Source organism: Thalia democratica, chromosome 1 (assembly GCF_965202585.1).
Source record: "Thalia democratica chromosome 1, ktThaDemo2.hap1.1, whole genome shotgun sequence".
Taxonomy (NCBI): domain Eukaryota; kingdom Metazoa; phylum Chordata; class Thaliacea; order Salpida; family Salpidae; genus Thalia; species Thalia democratica.
The window spans coordinates 25,775,483-25,799,371 of NC_139165.1; the positions used below are offsets into that span (position 1 = coordinate 25,775,483).

Consider the following 23,889-nt stretch of genomic DNA (forward strand, 5'->3'; position numbering starts at 1 on the left):
GGTAAAATTCTGCTACTGCAATACGCACTTGGGGTTTAATCGGCAAATTTTTATGACAAAATTTTAAGGCGTTGAAAATCTGTACTCAAATACTTGTAAGTGTTATAAATATCTTTCTTTGCCCAAGTCACGTAATTAAGATTGTATTTATATGAAATACTAAAGTATTAATGTATTATTTTTAGTTTTAATTTGTTATATAATAAATTGTTTTTAAATTTAATACTTTTAATTAAACACCAAACTAAATTTTACCATATTCATTATTGTCGATATGTAGTTCTATTAATTTTATTATTTTTATGTTTTTAAAAAAACTACTTGTCAGCAACCACCAAAGTTTCAATTCTCCTCATAACCGTTATCTCGTCTCTCTCATAATAACTCGACCTTTCTCTCGAATATTTGACCTGCGAAATCTTCTTTCTGCTTCAATTCTCTCTTCTTTTTCATTTTGATCTTCCTGTGAAGAAGTATTAATTTAACCATTTGATAGGATATTCAATGTTTTGTTTTTTATATTTTTACTGATTTCTGCTGGATTTGTTGAAACATAATAGTGTATTTATTGGAAAAATTTAAACTTAATATTTTTATAATTTCATAAATAGTCACATAGATAAAATAGTTCTAGTTAGTTCATTTACTAGACTAACTGATTAAAACAAACTAGCTTACAAATATTTATTCTAGGTTGTTAATTTAGTTTGGTAAAGATAATGATTAAATTACAACGAGCTTAATTTACAGTAGTCAAACTGTACTCATACTAGTTTTTCGAATTGTATACTGTTAATAGAAGTTTCTGTGCAAATGTTTAAAAACTTAAGATGAAAAAAATATTATATTTACAAAAAATGTCAAGTAATGCAACACTATTTAAAATTTTTCAATATGCATTTAATTTTCTTCAATTTTATGACCAGTTAATTCAATTAACCGTTATCACAGATATCCGTTATACAATCATAAAAAAAATTAATTATTTTATTCTTAGAGATAAGAAGCTATTTTAAGCTTATTTAGGTATCAAATAACCAGCGAATATTGTTTAAAAAAGTAAATGTATGTTAGTTTATACTAAATAGAATAGATAAACACCACGAGGGACTTAGCTGAGTGAAATCAAGCTTATCATTGTTTAGAAGAGAAAGGTAGTTTTCTCTTCATTTGCTTATATAAACTACTGATGCAAAGTTCACAATTAACAATAGAAAAATGCTTTTTGGGTCGTTTCAACGACACTTAAGACCTCTTGGTTTTTGTTGTTTCTGTTGCAAAAACTTCTACACACATGAATTTGTATAAACAATTATTCACAATAACAACAAGAGCACAAAAGAATTAATGCTTTAGTAGACAGAAGTACATAAGTGACAACTTAAACATTGGAATTTCGAAAACTATTTACTTTTTGTTGGTCGGATTTTTCGTAGTCATTAAAAAGTTCCATTGTAAATTAGCACTAGCATTGACGTTTTTGGGGTTGTTAAGTGATTAACATGTCAAATAGGCCAGAAGGCGGCTTTTCAAAGTTTTCTTAACAGTTTTATTACTCACGTCATTGAATAACTTTGGAAAAATTTTAAAATTATGTTGTAATTATTAATATCAAAATAATGCTTACTATTAAGTATTGAAATATTAATAGATGAAGTTTTACAATTATTATTAAAATCAGGCTTTAATTTCCAAGTTATTTTTTCTGTGGTGACCTTAACAGAAATTGTAGTAACTTTTGAAGAAGTTTTAGAAATACAACGTAGCTCTAATAATTTTAGGCCAAATTTTTAAAACGTTTTTTATTTACCACAGCAATAAAAGCACGCCGATTTTTCATCGGAAAACGTTTTGATTATTTTGAAGACTTACGTCATCCTCCATCGGTAATTTAAATATAACCCCCCCCCTCCCCCCTTAACAGGAATCACACATTTACCAGTTTACCCATCAGCTTTTTCGCCCTTTACACCTTACTGCCCCTTTATAGACAAAGTCATCTTTAAGAAACGATATTTTGATCATTTTGTGAAACCTTTATTTAAAACCATTATTAAAATTGCCCAAACTATTTTTAAAAAAAGTTTGGATTTAAGATAAAAAAAAGGTATAGAACTAATGAAAACAAGAAGTACATTTTACAGCGTTTTAAAAAACATTTTAGTTGTTCATGTAACGTTTTTGAAAACATTTTTTATAAAGTGAGATGCACAGTTTAGATTCAAAAAAAGGTTGACTGACACAAAACTTTTGAAAACTAACGGTTTAATTTTTAACAATTTCTACTCTGACACTTAATAGCTACTAAAAAAGTGATTAATTTTCCTTTAATAAATTTTGACAATTAAGACATAAACCACAAAAAAACAAACTGTAAATTTTGAGTATTACACATTAAATTCTTTGAAATAAAACAGCAACTTTTTTTTGTAAGCTAAAGTCGTGATAACGAACAGAGTTTTTTTAATTAAGAATTAAACTTTTAACAATTATGTCATAGTTAAATCAACGAAATTAAAAACCTCCGGCAAAAAATTAAACTTGTTTAAAACCGGAAATTCTAATCCATATGAAAATTTATTCTAATTAGATTTAATCTAGTTTTTTTAAAGTCACACCAACATTTTTCCTGAGTTTTTTTAAACGTTTTTCTGCACCGGTAAAATGAATGAAGTTTTTTTATGCAAAATAAATGCAGCGTTATTGATTGCAGCAAACAAGAGAATATAGCAGCAATTTTTCAGCTTTGTTGCTTAAAACTAAAATTTAAGCGAGTTTGTAAAAATAGCTTCCTCTCTTTTAGTTTTATGAAAGTTAGTAAATTTAAATTATAAAAAAACAATATATTAAGACCATAAAAAAAACTTAATTGTTATAAAGAAGCAAAAATAAATGTAACTAAAGTTGGATATTATTATTAAATGATATTACACTGGTTGTTTTAAATAACTGATACAAACAACAAGGCTAAGTAAACTAAGCCTAAATAATTTGTGTATTATATGTATTTGTATACTACATATAAAACTAATATTTTTTTTTATATTGCGTATTGACCAGTTTTCAAAATTTATTTTTATTTAGAGTTAAACATTACAAACAAGAAAGCTTCTAGATGTTGAATAAAAATTAGTTTTATGGCTAGCTTGGATTTTGTTTTATAATAATTTTCAGGCTATAAATTGAATTTTTTTTTCATTTAGAAACTTTAACTATAAAAAAATCAAAAAATAGTAAATTAAAAATCTTTTTAAAAGCTTAACCTAAAAGTTAAATTAAACATATGACTTAGTTTTATTTAAAATTTAGTTTCTTTTATTTTGTTAACACATAGCATAATTGCAAACAAAACAATTTTGCTGATATTTTGTAAGTAAATAACATTGTTGCTTTCAACATCAATTGGAGTTTACTTTTAATTATTTTATTGAAATTTTATATCTTTCCGCAGAATTATTAACGTTTTCACCAAATATTGCAGCTCAAACATTACCAACTTTTTCACATTTAAATTCTCTCATGTTAAACATCTTGTATACTCACACTTATGCTCCGAGTATTGAATTTTAACGAAACAAAAAATTGTAAATTAAAATATACATAATTTGGCAAAACAACCATTATAAACTATTATTGAAAGTTGTGACACTTATAATTACATTTTTCACCAAAATAATCAGTAACATTTGTATTAAAGATTTTTTTCTTAACTAAATTTTATATGAACTACTATTTAGTTATCAAAACAATGTGGATCTAAAACTAATGTTTGGTATATTAAAAAGTTTACATTTAAAAGTTTCAAGTAAAAGTTGATTATATAAATGTACTAATCAATATTTACTTTGTTATTAAAAGTTGGTTGGTGTATAAAAAAATCGTTTTATTTTTTGAATAAAAGCATGAAAGTTTTTTAATAGGTGTAAATTAAAATCAATTGAAATATTATACTTAAACTAAGTTTATTAGTGTAGAAGTTGAACAATAAAATTTGAAAACTGTTTGAAACAAAATTTTAGTAATTAAGTCATAAGTCATGAAAATTAATTGAAAGCACATTACATTATTTTTCAAATATAGAAATCTTAATAATATGGAAAGTGAAAAACCATAATTTTGAAGAGAAATGATGTATTTGATTTGCTTTGAGTGATGCATGACTTAAATCGGAAATAAAAATAAAAATTTATTAACTACTATACTGACGTAATTGATTGATTATAGATAAAAGTAAATTTAACTCATTATGTATATCATGCTGGTATTTTACATTTTTAATTATTCATATCGGATGTAATTTGTTGTGGTATGTTTTCACATAAAACAGAACATAAAAAAACTACTTATAAAAATAAAATAATTTTCATTGTTTAATATTGTACATAGCGTAATTAATTGAAAGGTTTTTTGTTTTTCTTTATTTTTGCATGTATTAATACTTGCATAACTTTTATTCATACAAATATTATGAATGAGTTTATGATAATAGAAATATTATAACTACTCTACTGTTATAGGAAAGTTATAAGCTATATGTTGACTAGTGTCCTTTTCTTTTGACAAAATAAAAATTTAAAAACAACTTTAAAAAAGTAGAACTGGTTTCAAAAAGTAAAGCAATAATTCAAAAAAAGTTGTAAAAGCAAACTTATGAATTTTTGGAAAAAAAAAGTATGTATATATATATATATATATATACCATCGTAATCCTTAAACTACAACGAATTTTTTAACTTAATGCGTTTTAAAAGTTAAGGTAAAGGTTATAAGAACTAACATCTAAAAAAACGTTTTATTACATATATAGTTTATTAGTCATATTCTTACAATGAGAGCTAATATTTTGATAAAATTCTTTTAATTTAAAGAAAAATTTAAACAGTGTTCATAGTTAAATCAGTTGTTGCAAAACTTATTTTTAAGTTTAATAAAAACTACTTGATTATTTATTTTAGTTTATCATTTGTACTGCTTTTAAAACTTAAACGTTTTAAAAAAAATTAAATGTTGAATTTAAAAACATAAGTTTTAATGAAAAAGCATTCGTAAAACAAATCCAAAGCTTACATTTAATTTGTAAAGAAGTATTTCTTTAAATTTTTACATGAAAGTAATACGAGACAAACTAAAATTATCATATTTAAGTAACTATACTGTGTTTATTAATCTTTCGTTTAAATTTACACACTAAAAGTTTAATTATAACGGATAGTATTAGAAAATATAAAAATTCATAAATTTTCTTTGATGCATTCACCCTATAGATATACTAAATACACTTAATAGCGTGATTAAATTAAAGATTTATGCTGAAAATGTTCCCTTTAAAATTTGTAATACTAATAAACTGTGCATACTAAACATGAATTACAACCTCAAGCAGCATATAATTTTTACAACAAAGTACAACATTGAACATCAAATGAAATAATCTGTTTTGTATAAAATAACTTTATAATTTGACCTTTCGACTAATAACTACAAATTATTATTTATTATTTTTATAAAGTAGTAACAGTTGATTATTATGCTTTATAATAACCGTATTTAACATCAAAATTACTAACTACATCAAAGCTAACAAAAAGTAGATTGTAATGAGTATTAACATTAAATATTTGAGCTTAATTAAAAGTAACAGTAAGTATATGTAATTTCAAGTAAAGAAACTTTTATTTCATTAGTTTAAGTGTTAATCGTGGCACATGAAAGTTGTTTTATTTTCTTATTAAGTATTGACTTGTTAAGGCAATTTAAACCTAAGCTTACAAGCAAAAAAATTAACGTGTACTACTTTCATAGTTTCAACTATACCAAAAATAAGAGTGTATAATTTCATTAAATGTGAAACAGTTATAATGTGTCTTTTAGGTTTTGAGCATCAAAAAACAAGCACATATATTATTTTGTGTCTCATTAAAAGAGAGTAACAAAAGTATGTAGAATGAAAGTTACACTTTCTGTAAAAGTAGTAAAATAAAATAAACACTAAATAATAAACTTCTATAAGTTCGTTATATATGGTAAACTACTTTATAATACTTTACTTACTATGTAGCATATATTTTTGCTTAATAGTCGCGTGGAAAAAATTTTCGTATTAAGTTGCTACGGTTATTAAGACTTATAAAACTTTAAGGATAAAAATTAAATATTTTACTACCGAATTACAAGTATGTTTAACTTTGTCAAAATACTTTTTGAAAAAATATTTGCAGAATAAACTAAACTTACAACCTTGCTAAAAATTAAAGTTTAAAGTATTCGTATTTCGTAAAACATTTTTTAAAGTAGCATAAATGGTTATAAATCGTTTAAATTTATCTTTTGTAAATATAATTTTAAACTCACAGCTTTATACATTTCATAAATTCTATCAATCAATATTTTAAAGCAATTTTGATTAAAAAAGTTAAAAACAATATTTAAATGTAATAAGATTCAACTGTAACATTATATACTTCACAGCATATTTTATAAGTTCTGAAAAGCCAATTTTTTCTAATACTGCATTTGAGAAACTAAAATTGAGTTTTAAAATTATAATAAAGACTTTGAAAAATTTTGCTTGGTTTCCAAATATAAAATTGCTTTTTGATTAAATCATTAATCAAATATACTACTTTTTTACTTTCCTATTGTTTTCTTATTTGTTTTAATTGATCATCTATTAATAATATTAAATATAAATGCGTATTTTAAATATAACAGTTATTCATTTAGTAGTCTTTGAATACTAGCACTTTATTCAGTGTTACATTTTGATTTTACAAATTGTTAACAAATGTCCAGCCATACTTTTACAACATTCTAAATTACCTAAAACTTTACATAATACTAGGTATACAAGCAAATATAATTAATAGTAAAAATTATATAAGCTTTGAAATAATTTATATTTTATTTGTTTGTAATTGAAAAGTAGAATGAAAATAACAAATCGAAATAATGCAGAAATATTTATAAAACAAGAAACTTGTATGTTTGAAAATTTATAAGTTTGAACTTAATGTCACTTAAGATTGGCAAAACTAAATCTTCAAGATATTTTTATTTTGTTTGAGGTTTTCTTCAGAAATTTGAATAAAAATATTTTAAACAAAAACATACCTGTATAATTTATTAGGAAATTTTAGTTTTGAATTTAATCTTACTTAAAAATAAATTAAAACTTTTTTAGGCTAATACTGTATTCAGTTTGAGTTCAATACATAAATATGTACATTAAGGTATTTAAAGAAAGCAATGTAAGCAATAAATACGAAAGCAAAGACAAAAACGCCCTCGAGACAATGTTAACTATACACAACAAAAGTTTGGAATGTATAAAATTTGTTTCCGGCTTAAAAAATATAAATGTTAAATAACAAAACTAAGTAAAAACTTATGTTCAAATAACTAAATATTACAAAAGTGATTAATCTTATTTCACTTAGTTATATAATGACTTGTTATAAAAAAATATAGTTTTAGAAAACTAATTAAAAAATACTAAAATATAGTAAGTCCTATTAATTTCACTGAGACCACAGATTGACATGTTTTAAAGACTTCACAAAAATAAGTTATAACACCCAAGAAGTTTCGTAAAATCTGTTTTGAAAATAAACAGAAAGTTTAGTTTTGAATGACATCTTTAAAGTTGTACACTTGTAGGTTTTAAAAATAAATATACACAACAAAAATCGTATTATGACAAATATAAGATGTACTTCTTACGCATCTATTCCGCAAATTTATCAGAAGGTTTACTAAAACGTGACTTTTTGTCAAAAATAAAAGATTTTACTTTTATATTTAGACTTTGAAATTAACTTATAATTTTTAAATTTAGTGCAATGAAGACATAATACATACAAAACTAATATAACTATTTTATAGAAGTACACATAAAATTTTTTAATGTTTATTATACAAAACTATTTTTATTTTACAATTTTTAGACCATGGGCCGGTGTGCCATTGGGGAGGACAAATTACGTCAGAGTTGCATTGCTGCGTTGTTGCTGGTTTTGATGACGTCACGCATTCGTAATTAGGAAACAAAAGATCCCCGGTTGCAGTTAATGACATGCACTTGACCTGCCTCGATTTTATGCCGCCTCCGCAACTTCTGCTAAATTCACCCCAATCGTCCGACACCCATCTGGTTAACAGAAGTTTTCATTTATGGTTCTATAGCAAATTTTACAACAAGTATATTTATATGTGTACATTTTATAAATATAATGACGTACAATTAAAACTTGGCATACAGTACTCTATGCTTTATAGGTAAAGTAGAACAAAGTATATATTAACACTTGAATTACTAAATTTTAAAACTATTAGATTAGTTTTTCAACGCTTGGGGCTTTCACACCGGTGAATACTTCATCTGTCACCGCGGCCACAAGTACTCGAGCACGATTACCAAACATCAAATGTGATCCATCCTCCGTTTATTCTATTTAGGACTTGACTTATAGTGATATATTCTCCTCTCCTACTACTGTTGAGTGATTTGAAGTTTAAGAACACTTAAGATAACAATGAAAAATTCTTATTTTAAACTTAAAAAATATTTGATAGTTTTAATTTTTACTTATTTCAAAAAACTGTTTTTTGTTTTTTTTAAATCCATTTAGTTTTATATTTATAGATTTAAAAAAAAATTAAAACTAATAAGAATAAATACGTACATTTCATGCAATCTCTATCCATATTACAAATGTAGCTATGTTTTGAAATAATAAAATAATAATATCAAAATAACTAACAAGTTTGTGTCAACATTTTGTACATTCTGTAGACAGCATATATTTTGTTTCACAAATTTCTCCATTTACACACCATAAGTCTTACATATTCTTTTCTCATAAAGTTTTTCAATAGAATTAAAAGATAATTTTAACTGAAACATAAACACAGCTTATGAAACACCTATTTCTTTCCAAAAGCCAATAAATAGTTAATTTCCTTTTTAAGTAAAGCTTATTTGTTGTAGAAGTTAACAGTAGTTTTTATATTATTATAATTTATAATATTTGTTTGATTTTGCTTACAACCCGAGCAAAATATTTTATAAATTTTTATTGTTTTTAAAGAAAAAATTTTAACAGTTTGTTTAAGGTTTAGTGACTAAAATAGCTATAAACCGCAATGATCGATAATTAATACTAGATATCAATGTCAACTTATTTTAATAAGCTGTGCAAACATAAAGTTTATATCTACAAAAAATTTCCGACTTTATTGTTTGTTTTCAATAAGTTGGCAAGTTATAAGCAGTTAACTTTTCTTTCTTTTATTAATTTAACATGCATTGCTGATAGTTAAATTTGTTTTAATATAAAACGCTAATAAAACCGGCCAAAAAGTTGTTTTAATCAGTTTTTATAGTTCAGTAACTGTTAAGCTTTGTTTTCTCAGAGGTTATATCTTTCACTGTAAACCTATTCAGCTGCATTAGGTGAGGTAATATCTAATAGCGGTAAAATTTTGCTACTGCTAAACGCACTTGGGGCTTGATCGGCAAATTTTTATTACGAAATTTTAAGGCATTGGAAATGTTGAGTCAAAAACCTTGAAACACTATAGATAACTATCTATGTGCAAGTCATGTATCTAAGATTGTAACTAAACAAAATACTATGGTGGTACTGTCTTTGTTTTAGTATTACCTTATTTTTTAATGTTTTTATTTTAACTTCAATACTTTTAATTTAACACCAAACAAAACTTTAACATACTCATGATTATCAATATGTATATTATTATACTCCATTCACCATTTTTATGGTTTTCTTTTAACTTTTTATCAATATTTATATTGTTGTAATATTAAAGTTTTATGTACACTGGTGTATTCAAAATTTCGTAAACACCCATATATATGGGTGAGTGTCACTTTTGCACGAGGGGACACATTTGCACGAGGGTCACTTTTGCACGAAGGGTCACTTTTGCACGAGGGGACACTTTTGCACGGCGACTCTTTTGCACGAGCGTCACTTTTGCACGAGGGGACACTTTTGCACGGTGTCACTTTTGCACGGAGGGTCACTTTTGCTCGGCGTCACTTTTGCACGAAGAGACACTTTTGCACGGCAACATTTTTTCATGATGATAACTTTTGCACAGCGGAATTTTGCCACGGTGACTTTTTTGCACGGAAAATTAGTTTTGCATGTATGCCGATTAAAAGTATTTTAGCTAGTCTCAAATAAGTAACATAAAAAGAAACTAAAAACGAAAATTTTATAATGTACTTACATTAAAGGCAAAAAATAAAAGGTTTAAAATATTAAACAGTAAAAGTTAATGTTAGTAACTAACTAAGGAAAAGATAGAATAAAATTATTTAGAAAAGATTCATACCAGGGACAAAAAGTTTAATTTATTTAGAAAATGGGATAAAAAATTATTTAAGTGTAAGTAAATTGTTCTAGTTTATTTTTTTTATATATTTTACTATACGGTTACAAGTTTATTGTTCATATGATGAACCCAGGCATTAAAACTGGAAGACACATAAAGAAAAAATAAATTAACACAAATAGTTTATTTATTATAAAAAAGATAAAAAAACTTAATTTGATATAAAATTTATAGGTTAACATAAAAAGCGAAATTTTAACAACAAACTTATATTTATTTACGCTTTAATGTAGAACGATCAACATCAAATATTTAAATGCATTGACTAACAACAAAAATAAAAACCTAACGCTCCAAGGACATTAACATTAGGCTCTCATTAGCTTATATTATAATCATGAAATGCTGGTGTAAGCAACTCTTAATACTTTTGATGAACATAAGTTCAAACTTTCAAATGTTACTCTCTAATTGGCTTATCATGATCATGCAACATTATAGTAATGAAATAATCAAAGTTTGAATCATAAAAAATGCGCTGTTTTATTGTTTTTTTTATTCTCACGCTAAATTGAAAAATAAAAGTAAACATTAAGTAAAGTCTGAAATCCCTTTACACTCGTATACTAACTAAATCTTTTTTTATTGAGTTTAACAATTGTTTGAAATTAAAATAAATTTTTAATAATTTTTTAACAACTATATAATGCTAATTTTAACATCAAGAGAAAATAAGTAAAAAGTAATACTCAAAAATTGTGTTTTAAAGCTTTACTAAATTAAGTTTATCTTTCTGTTTAAAAATTAACAAAATTCAGATTATTTTCATTTAGTGTATTCAAAATTGTTTTTATTTAAAGTTGTTAATATCTAGTTTGTTTAGATTGAGATAATAAATATAAACTAGTGAATTGTGGTACCTTATTTTATAGTTCTACGTAAAACTTGAAATAAAAACTTTACATTAAAATTTCATTAAAAAACTACCACATTTTATTTATTCAAAACAACTTGCGTGTAAAAATAAATATTATTTAAGTTGACTTAAAAAAATTATTTGTAATTTTATAACAGAAAATAAAAATTAGAAGCATGCAAAAGTGAAGCTCCAAAATTGTCTGATTGTTTAAACTTTTTGCAGTTTATAAGTTAATCCGTGAAAATATAACGCTGTGCAAAAGTGACGCTTTGCAAAAATGTCGCTATGAAAATGTAACGTCGTGCAAAAGTTTTGTCGTGTAAAAATTTTGCCGTGCAAAAGTGCCCCTCCGTGCAAAAGAGTCGCCGTGCAAAAGTGTTTCCTTGTGCTAAAGTGACGCTCGTGTAAAAGAGTCACCGTGCAAAAGTGTCCCCTCGTGCAAAAATGTCTCCTCGTGCAAAAGTGACCCGTTCTCATATATATAGTATATAACTATAAGTTATAGTGCTATAGTTAAGGAATAAGTCACAATAAGTCACTATCACCTAATTTAAAAATAATAATAATTAATATCATCTTAAAGATTATTAATAATTTCCTAATTAAGATGTAAGTTTCGTGCAAATATTTATAGACATAAAGTGAAAAAAAAATTCATAAGGTTTTAAGTAAACTATTTTTTTGTGAGAATTAACAATTTTCATTTAGATTGCTTCAAATTTACGGCTGATCAAGTGAATTTACCGTCAATACTTATATCCGTCAGGCATTTTGAAACTACAACAACCATTTTTTCTGATATTTTATTTAATTAAAGTTTAGGATCGTTTAATACTACACTTATTTAAAAAAAAAATTAATTGCTAGCTTATATTAGAAAAAATCATTAAACATACGACATGTGATTTCAATTTATTTTGTTTAATGTTTTATTTGTATACATTCAAAAAAAATTGAAATACAACCTTAAATTTATACTATGTATAATAAAAGTAAAATACATTTAAATTTGTTACTGAAATCAAGTAATAAAAAACACAAAATCACTACCATAAAGAAAAGAAAGTTTGTAGAATGTGTGATAAAATAAATAATAATTTCTTGTTAGTATAGTTTAAAAAAAACAAACGTTTACTAATTTTTCTTTTTAAATTATATGGCAAATAATTTTTCTATCAAAGAGGTAACTAATGAAGAAACGAATCACAAAGTAATCAAACTAATGTCACAAGATAACTAGGCTAAAATTGATTTATCATTGTTTAGATTGGAGAGGTTACTTTCTCTGCATTTACTTATATAAACTACTAATTTCAAGTTCACAATTAACAATAGAAAAATGCTTGTTGGGTCGTATAAACGACACTTAAGACCCCTTGGTTTTTGTTTTTATGTTGCAAAAAACTTCTACTCAAATGAATTTGTGTAAACAATTATTTACAATGCCAACAAATACACAAATAAATTTATGTTTTACTAAACAGAAGTATATAAGTGACATCGATAAACATTGGAATTTGGAAAACTTTCTAATAATGAAGTATTTTGTACAAATTGAAAGTTTATTTTGTGAATTACCCTTAACGTTGAACTTTTAAAGGTTGTTAAGTGATAAACATGTCAAATAGGTCAGAAAGCGGCTTTTCAAAGCTTTCTAAATAGCTTAGTTGATACATCAAAAACTTACTTTTGAAGAAGATAAAGTATGCTGTAACTATGTACATATATATTTATGTATTATTTTAAGTTTATCGATAATGCAAAGGTTTATTTTTGTGCTAGTAAACTGGTATATAGATATATATTTAACACAAAGCAGTATATAATAATAACGAAATGAAGTAATTTATGAACTGCATATATTATATATGTTTGTTCATAAATTTAAGCTTTACATTAATAATTAAAACCATACCTGAAAATTTCTATTAGTTTTTCGTAAGTTTCAGTACCTTTAACCTACAAAACACTTTATTTTTTGTTATCAAAACGTAAATTTGGTGATAATTTTGAGACAATTATTAAATGATTTAAAACTAGACCTCGACACTTTTCCACAAAAACATTTGAATTATGACGTCATAAACTTACATCTTCTTGCTACAGCACTGTAGTTTTTCTTCTTTTTTCTCCTTGGCGTTGATGCACGTGATTGTGACGTTTCTCTTAGATGATGTGAGGATCCGATTCGAACTTACAACCTTCATCTCCGCTTATATGGCTGTTGCTTATCGGTTCTATTATGATGTCATCATCGTTTGTTCGCATAACACCAGTCTGTATAAATAATTTTGTTGTGGCGTATAAATGTAAAAACAAACTAAGCTTGATTTAAACAAAAATAAAACGTTTTATAAAAAAAACAGTAACATTTTTTGCAAAGTATAATTTAAGCTTGGGATTTAGTGTGAATATGTTTTTCTGTTAAAAAACAAGTGGTTTTGTTGAGTTGTTTTGTTTACTACAAAGTTAGTGTCGAGTGATCAATATACAAGCACTCATCTACTGTTATAATTGCAGCATAGTTACGTCATAATAGTTGTTGAGCCTTGTACCTTACAGATGGGAATGAGTTCAACATGTCAATATATTATTACAATTTTAATTCTAACTAAACTTTTAGTAGCATCGCAATTTATTTTTTTAAAAATTTTCAAAAGGAAGTTTTTAGTTTGAGTTTTACAAAACCTAAACGAGTTTCACTGAAAACAAATTTGTAAAATATTTAGTCACGCAAAAAGCTGTGAAAATTTTAGAACAAAAAAATTTTCAAGTTTGCGCGTTTTTGTACGAATTATGTAACGTACAATTTACTTGGTTCAGTTTAATATGATAACCTTTACGCTAGGTCATTTTTTCTTTTATTTTCCTAGTATAACTTAAAAAAAAATGTTATAATACTTTTTCTTGTTTTTGGCAACAAGTAATTTTTTTAGTAAAATGTATTTGAACAATAATGTTTTGTTTTGCCAACTTTTTTTACGTAGGTTTTGGACGCTTTTGTAATTGAACTACTTTTGTATATTTTGCGTAAACGCATAAATTTGTTTTTAAACTACAAGAAGCAAATTGTTTAAAATAGTCACTTTAAACAATGTTTTAGCTGACTACTACAGGTTATGAGAAATAATCTAGAAGTGCATTTTATAAAGAGCTGCTGAAATTAAGTTTGGTTAGAATCGCTGTTAAAATTTAGACTAATCCGTAAAAATGTCCTAGTTTTAAATGAGACTCGTATTTAAAAAAATAATTTTAGCAAAAATAAATATGATATCATGTGCAGGTACTTTAATAGTTCTAAAAGTTTACAACTTCATACGAAAATGCAAAAATTAAACTAAGTAACAAGCTTTTACTTAAACTAGGTATCAAAATATGGTAAAGTTGATAGAAAACAATTCTCTATAATTCTTTTTTTGTAAAACAATCAATTGACTATCTTTTATTCAATCCATTCTTAAAGTGTACTGATCTTAATAATCCGATAACTTAGTAGTAATTAAAGATGATAACATGTAATATTTGTAATGAAATAACTTTAAAGAATTTTAAAAATTAGTTAAATTTTTTAGTGTTGCATTTCACAAATTATAAAATTGGTTCTTAGGCAGAAATCACGTAATCGTAAATAGAGATAAGAACATGTAATAATTGTAAAGAAATAACCACAGAAATAAATTTAAAGAAATCAAAAAAATGGTAAAACTTTTTAGTGTTGCGTTTCACAAATGATGTTTTTGTTTGAAGCGGAAATAATAAGTTTTGTTACTTTTCAACGTCGGCAACATCAAACAGAAGCTGAATGGAAACATATAATTGTTCTTTTTTTAAGTTTTATTGCGGAACGTTATTGTTATATTGTCAGTTTCAAAGCGTTGGTCTAACTTTATATGTTTATGATTAAATTTAATTAATTATTTTGTGTTTGGGTCTTTTTTAATGTTGCTGTCTTAATAAGTGTTTGATGCCTATTAAGCTTATAAGTATTATATAAAGAGCTTGCTTTTTATGATGACAATCAATAACCACTAACGAACAATTATGTACTTTTTAGTAGACATATAGTTATCTATATAACACAATATTTGTTTTTAATAGCTTTTTCATTAAAGCTTCCTTCGACTTACACAACAATTTAAAAAAAACCTATAAATGAATAGAAGAAATCTGTGCTTTTTTTCTAAATAGCAATTTTCAATAGTTCAAAAATAAAGTTGTTCTGTGTATATCACTTATAAGAAAATGTTTTCAACCTAACTGAATACTTCAAAGAATTTTTTTTAAAATTACGCAAAGAAGTTTAAACTTTTACATTCTTACATCATTACACTTCTTTAAATCAAAGGTAACTTGTTAATTAAACCCTTATGATTGTCAAATAGTTAATAGTTATTTATTAGACTGTGGCAATTACAATTATTTCAGATATGTAGGCTTGATATTGACTTATTTACTGGTTTTCATAACAATACTTCAAATTGTTAAAAAAACAGTTGTTTAAAACATATACTGTTAACCTTTTATATATAAAATCATAAACACAAATTAGACTTTGAAAGTTTTACCAATTTTATGCAAAACAAGTTAACTTTCTAATGATTTAAATATCATTGAACGTTGAAAAAATTATCATGCCAACACATCTATGAAACTTGTGAAGTACTTGGAGTGTGTAAGAGTCCTTTGGACAATTAAACTAGAGATCATTGTTATGAATATAAGATGCTTTGAAAAGTTATTATCAAATCTAATTTACAAAATAATCTGGTCACTAACCAGTGTGTTGCCGGCAACTGGTCGGTCACCATACGACACCAAGCGATCGTGGTAGTGACAGTCCCACCCGTTTCCCTCAATAATCCGACTTCCGTTTTTGTCCATTCTCTTCACGTAGAAATTGGGGGACAGCAGTTGTGAGTTGGGCCTAAGGTCGAACAGGAAAGACTGGCCGGGACCACGGACTCGATAGTGGACCACTTTGTAAGTTTTACGGCTTCTATCTTCATTTAAGCTTCTGCGATGTCTTTTTGGTATCTTATGGTGAATCTGTGGATTATTGAAACTTCTATTTGTTTTTAGCGGTGTCACATTACAAAACGTAGAGTATATTTCTGTCAGTATTTTTATTAAACTTTGTTTAGCAGTTTAAAGCTTTAGTTTGAAAGATTTTTAAAACTTTTGCACACGTAACAATAAAAATTTATTTGAAAAACTCTTAAAATCGTTCAATTTATCTTACATATATAGTAGAATAGTTTATTGAACGAAAAAAAAACAATCAAAATAATTGGTCCTAGGATCTGGAGTACAAAAAACCTTTCGGTTAACGAGTCGTACTTAACTTGGATACAGTTTAATGTCATTGTATATAGTTTATAATAAAAACAAGTAAATTTATAAAACTTTGACATAAATTTAGTACTGTTTAGGCAAGTTTTAAAACTACTTAACTATTTTTTTACATTTTAAACAGTGAGTACAATAAGGTTTATGTGCACTCTTTTGGAATCATAGAACTTAAAAGAAAAATTTTAGAACAAACTGCGTTGTTTTATATCTACCTTCTCCCATTATAACTAAATAACATTATTTATAGGCTTAATGTTTTGGACAAAAACCGCAACAAAAAAATTGTAAGTTTTGATTATTAAACATGTAATCCTCGGAAATGAAGCAGCAAACATTTTCTGTAAGCTAAAGTCGTGATAACGAACAGAGTTTATTTAATTAAGAAGAAAACTTGTTACAATTATGTAATAGTTAAATCAACGAAATTGGATACCTCCGGCTAAAAATTAAACTTGTTATAAACCGGAAGTTCAAACCATTATAAAAATTAAATCTAATTAGATTTAATCTAGTTTTCTAAAAGTCACACAAACATTTTTGCTGTGTTGTTTTGAACATTTTTCTGCACCGGTAAAAACTGAATGAAACTTTCTCTTTATGATTTATTAATTGCAGCGTTATTGATTGCAGCAATCAAGATATTATTGCAGCAACTTTGCAGCTTTGATGTCTAAACTTAAACTCTTTTGTATGTGAGTAAATATATTTTAGTTTCTTTTAATGTTCCGAAAGATAGCTATTTTTCACTAAAACATAGCAACTATATTAAGAGTTAAACTAATTAAAAAGAAAATTTAAGTTCTTTTATTTTTTTTTTGTTATAATAGCAATACTTATTGTATATAAACTTCGATACTCTCATTAAATAAACTAACACTGCTTGTTTTAAATAAGAAAGTTGATACAATTAAGAAGGCTAAGTAATCTTATTTATTTTACATTTACATATACCACAAAACATCTTTTTTAACTTTAATTGTTGACTAGTTTTCAAAACATGTTTGTATTTAAAACTTAAGAATACAAATAAGGAAAATTCTAGATGTTGTTTTAATTTGAGTTTTTTATGCAAGCTTGCATCTTGTTTTATAATGATGTTCAGGCTATAAATCCTAATGTTCTTTTTTAACATTTAAAAACTTTGACAATAACTAAGTCAATAAAAATAAATTGAAAAACTATTTTAAAACTGTAATCAGATCAAAGAAATATTAGTGATATAGTAAAGTTTTGTTTACTTTTTAGTTTTATTATCAAATTATTCTCGATTAAACAAACCTCAAAAGTATAGCGGCATGCAAAACAGTTTGTTAATCTTTTGTAAGTAATTACACAAGTAACCATATAGCGTGAATATTCTTAGAAAGTTAAATACATGTTTGTATAAAACAAAATGCAATTTTTGCTTTCAACATCAATTATAGTTTACGTTTAATTATTTTATCAAAATTTTATATTTTCCCCGGCAATTGTTAACGTACTCTCCAAATATTGCAGCTCAAAAAATACCAACTTTTTTACTTTTTATTCTCTTATATTAAATATCTCGCATATTCTCACTTATGCTGCGATTATTTAATTTTAACAAAAATAAAAGTTGTGAATCAAAGTATTTAGTCAGGCATTACAACCGGTACTAACTTAACTAAAACTTTTGATACTCATAATAACATTTTTCACCAAAATAGTCAGCAGTAATTTAATCTTTTTTTTTGAATGAAAAAAATAAATATACAGCTAGTACACTACCTATTAGTAGTGTACTAGCTGTATATTCATGTAGATCTAAAACTAATGTTTGATTTATCAAAAAGTTTATATTTTATATTTTCACTTAAAAGTTTATTTTGTAACTGTATTAATTGATTTTTACTTGGGTGTTGAAAACCTAAAAGTTCATTGACATTTAATAAAAATATTATTTTTTGAATAAAAGCATAAGAAAACCTTTTACAGGGTTAAATTAGAATTAATTGAAATATTATACTTAAACTAAGTTAATTAGTCTAGAAACTAAATAATAAAACTTAAAAACTACTTGATACAAAATTTTTGCTAATTAAGTCTAAAAAGTCATGAACTTTAATTAAAAACATATTACATCATATTCCCTATTTAGAAATTTTTATAATATGAAAAGTGTAAAACCATAATTTTGTGAAAAAATGATTTATCTGACTTGCTTTGAGTGATGCATGACTTAAATAGAAAATAAAACTTAAATTTTATTACTTTCTATACTGACATGACTGATTGTAATAAAAACTAAAACTCATTTTTTATATTTTGTTTGCAATATTTTCGTATTTAATTGTTCTTATTGGATGAAAGATTTTTGTGGTTTGTTTTAGCATAAAACAAAACATGAAAAAGTTATTTCAAGAAATAAAATAGTCGTCACTGTTAAATTTTGTTTATAACGTAAGTAACTAAGAAGTTTTTACTTTTTTAAAGTTTAAATTCAGCATGTTTTATTGACAGTTGCGTAAATTTTATTCATACAGTTATTGCAAACATGTTTACGTTTGTAACTTTTATAAAATCATACAACTGTTTTAACATCGTAGTCAACTAAAATTTACTAAGTTGTTTTTATTCACAACTTATAATAAATATTTTTGTAAATAAACAATTGATAAAACAGAAATGTTTATTTTTATTATCAGAAGTTTGCAAAAGTTCACAATATAAATCTAAAAAGTTTTATAATAAAAATCTATGCAAAGTACCATAACAAGTCTAAAATTTAATAAAATTTAATTATTTGTTATTTATTAATTTAATATAAAAGTTATTTAATTTATAAATTTCTTAACTTAAACTAAAAGATAAAAAAAGTTATAAATAAACTAAATGTTGCAAAGCGTTCTTTCAAGTTTGAAAATAATTATTTAGTTATTTATAATACGTTAGTTTTTTCACTGCTCCGTGAAACTTTAAATGTTCTTTCATCTATAAAATGTTGTATTTTTTAGAAAAAAAAACTAATAAAAAAATATTTAAAACCAAAATAACAGTCAAAATTTACAATAATTTTTTATATAACTTATATAAAGAACTTTGTTAATAACTTTAAGCTGTGATACTTAAAAATCTAAAATGATTATACTTTAATAGCTACAGTGTGTTTAACTAAATATGAATAAAACTTTGGTTAAAAGTTTTCACACTGAAATATTATTTGTTAAATGTAAATAATTTTCTTTGATGTATTAACCCTATATACACTCATACACTTAATAGCGTGATTAAATTAAGTAATGATGTTCAAATTGTTTTCTTGAATTCATTTTAATACAAATAAATTTTGCATACTAAACATTACAATTACAACCTTAAATAGCATTTTGTTTGTAAAAAAAATTACAGCATTGGAGATACATTCTGTTTTGTGTTTAAATATTTTTGTCATCAATGTTTAAACTATTTGTTTAAATTTTTTTAGCATTGAAAATTAACATGTATTATTTGTATAGCAGATAGTTATCTTTATTTCACAAATATATGAATAAATAAACAGGAAACAATTGTAATGTGGAGCTTAAAAGCTATTACCGACAAAAAAAAACAATTACTTACACTATGTATGCTTAACTTTAACAAAATAAGAAAAGTTTGTAAACTAAAAATTTAAAGTTTTTGTTATAGTAGTGTTAAGATATACATTAAGTGATATATTTGTTACATGTAGTAAATTCCTCTATAATACATTAAATATAATATGGTACATAATTTAACTTAATAGTCGCGTGGCTTTACTTTTCGTATTTAGTGGCTACGGATGTTAAGACTTTATAAAGCTCTAAAGATGTTTTACTTTTGAACTAATATTTTATTAAAAATGTTTAAAACAACTTATGCTGAAAACAAGCTAACAATTTCTAGACTAAAAACTCCTTTTTGTTTAAAAATAGTATGATGAACATCAAAAAAGAATTTATACCAATATTTACAGATGCTAAATTTTTCTTTAATACGTTAAATATTATGTGGTAGATAATTTAACTTAATAGTCGCGTGGCAATCTTTTTCCGATTTAGTTGTTAAGACTGTTAAGACATATAAAGCTTAAAAGATAAAAGTAAAAAACGTTAACTACCGATTGGCAAATAAATTTAGTTTTTTCAAAATGTTTACATCTATGATTGTCAAGGTAACCTAGATTTTAAAATTTATTAAAAAATACCATTAAATAAACCAAAATTATTTTCTAATTTGTTAACCTTTTCTAAACATATATATGTATGTTGTACTTACATGAATATGTAGATAAATAACTTGTTTTTAACCTTGAAAAAGTACTTAAAATCTTTTTTAATAACTAAAGTACAGAGATGCTATGTTCATATTTGAACCAAATATTAACATTTTTTAAATATAAAAAAACAATTATTTTAACAAATCACCAAAACCTATTTTTTTCTTAAAAATATATTTGATAAACTAATTTTAAGTTAAAAAAAATGTTTTGTTGAGAAAATTTTGAGAAGTTTTTATTGGTATGAGAACTAAAAAAATTATTAAGTTCTTCTTCAACAGACTTACTTTTCTAATTGTTAAACTAAATGGAATCAAAAAACAAAATTTAAACTGTCAGTCAAAAAAGTTTTACAAGTAATAGTTTCTTTAACTACAAGCCAAAAACATAAGTTCATATCGTTTAATTTTTGCCGTTGCCAAACGTAAACACTAAACAAAGGGATTTGTTTTATGAGCTTGGACTTACGTAATGTTTATATAAGTTAAACAAAAGTTTTACTGTCTTCGATCAATACGTTTTCAAAAAATGTTTTGTCGTTACATTGTTTGAACTTTGTTATCAGTTATTTATATTTAAGATGCATGAAAATTTAAAAATCTGAAACTTAATATAATAGATATTTTAGATTTAGAAACATTGTATCGAAATTTTTACTAACTAGTTCCCATGATGTCCACTGCCAAGTGAACTTTTTGACTCTGCACTTTCTAATAAGACAATTCTGTCTGCTGATTAGTTTAGTGTTTGTACACTTGATGCTTCTCAGTGTCTGAAGTTCTGATTGACAGAAAACAGTTCGATGTTGGTATCCTTGCCCGCAACGTCGAGAACGCGGTTGTCATTTTGTTTTTAAATATCAAGTTTCTGTATTGAACATAACAAAAAACAACAACATTTCAGTCTTACTAAACGCTTAAGCATCTTCCGTTTTAGGAAACAAGTTTAGAATAACATATTAGTATTCTATCTCAATAAGTACTAAATTTTATTTGATTTCAGCTCAAAGTTATAGTTCATACTGAGAAACTTGTTTATAGAAATCTGCATGAATATGGTTTATTCTCAAGACTGTACTTAATTACTGGATGCAAATATTAAAAGTTAGTAAAACTTCGCCTTTTTTAATAAGTTAAAAATAGTAATTAATTAGTGTTAAGTTTAAAGTTACGTAAAAACCATTAAGTCTTAGTAAATTGATTAATCTCATTTTAAGTAGTTATACAATATTTGTTTATGAAAAAAATAAAACTAAATTCCAAAAATTAATTAAAAACAGGGGAATTAAAATACAATTAATCCTATCAATTTTACCGAGACAACAAAATGACATGTTGTTAAGAATTTACAAAAATAAATCATACCACCCAAGAAGTTGGTGAAAACTCTAACTTAAAACAAAATAAATAGTTTATTTTGACGGAAATCTTTAAATTTGTACAATTTTAGATTGAAAAAACTACAATGATGATTATAATTTGCTTCTTTTACTCCACATAATAACAAGTGATTTTGTATAAAGTCACTTAAAAAAAAATAACCCTTATAACTTCAAGCAATTAGCTTAAAGCTTATGGATTTAGTTTCTTAAATATATAGACTTTATCTTACTTTCGTTCATTTAGTTGTATTAATTTATTTTAAATATTTACTTTGGACCATGGGCCGGCGTGCCATTGGGGAGAACAAATTACGTCAGAGTTGCATTGCTGTGTTGTTGCTGGTTTTGATGACGTCACACATTCGTAATTGGGAAACAAAAGATCCCCGGATGCAGTCAATCACATGCACTTTACCTGCCTCGATTTTATGCCGCCCCCACTACTTCTGCTGTATTAACCCCAATCATCCGACACCCATCTGGTGTTCCAGGTGTTATTTACTTGGTTCACTTTGACATGATAAACTTTACGCTAAGTCATTTTTCTTGTCTTTTTTAAATATCACTTTAAAAATAAATGGTTTTTATTTTATTTTTTCTCGTTTTTCGGCTTCATGTAATCTTTTAGTAAAATTTATTTGTTCTATTACATTTTATTCTGTAAAAAACTTTTTAAGTAGGTTTTGGACGCTTATGTTCTTAAACTACTTTTGTATATTTTGCATAAAAGCAGAAAATGTTTTAAACTACAAAAAGCAAATTGTTTTAAAAAGTTACTTTTTAAACAATGTTTTAGCTGACTACTACAGGCTATGAAAAACAATCTAGCAGTGAGTTTTGTATGGAGCTATCGATATTAAACTTAATCGTATTCACTATTTCAGACTAGTCCGTCAAAATGACCTAGTTTCAAATGAGACGCGACTTAAAAGAAAATTTAACAAAAATAAATATGATATCATATGCAGGTACTATACAAGCTTCACATTTCACAATTTAATATAAATATAGACTACAATAGAAACCTAATAGCAATTATTGTGAACAAAAATGGGTAAAATTAAAAGAAAGTCATGTAAACTTCAATCTAAGTAACAAGTTTTCGTTAAATCTAGGTATCAAAATGTGGTTTTTAAAGTTAATCAAAAACATTGCTTTATAACTTATTTTTGAAAGCAGTCATTTGACTGTCCTTTATTCAATCCAATCATTAAAGCCTACTGATCTTAATAATCCAATCACGTACTAGTAATTAGAGATAGGAACATGTAATATTTGTAAAGAAATAACCACTAAAAAAACTTTAAAGAACTCAGAAAAATTATTAAAATTTTTAAAAAGCGTTTCACAAATTATATTTTTATTTTCAAGCAGAAATAATAAGTTTTGTTGCTTTTTAACGTCGGCAACATCAAGTAGAAGCAAAATGAAAATATTTCTACCAGTTTTTGAGTTAATATTTAATAGCGAAAAGTTTTTTTATATTTTTAACTTCGTAGCATTGGTCTAACTTCAACTGTTTGTGAATAAAATTAATCAATTTTTGAATGTTTTAATTATTTTTAAGTTTGGTGCCTTAATAAGTGATTGATGATTATAAGTATTTTACAAAAAAAAAAGCAT

The 23,889-nt window shown here is 25.1% G+C and overlaps 1 pseudogene; it reads right to left on the reverse strand.

Moving 5' to 3' along the window:
- Nucleotides 1-23,889, reverse strand: part of LOC145834780 (A disintegrin and metalloproteinase with thrombospondin motifs 18-like) — a 63,000-nt pseudogene that overhangs the window by 22,588 nt on the left and 16,523 nt on the right.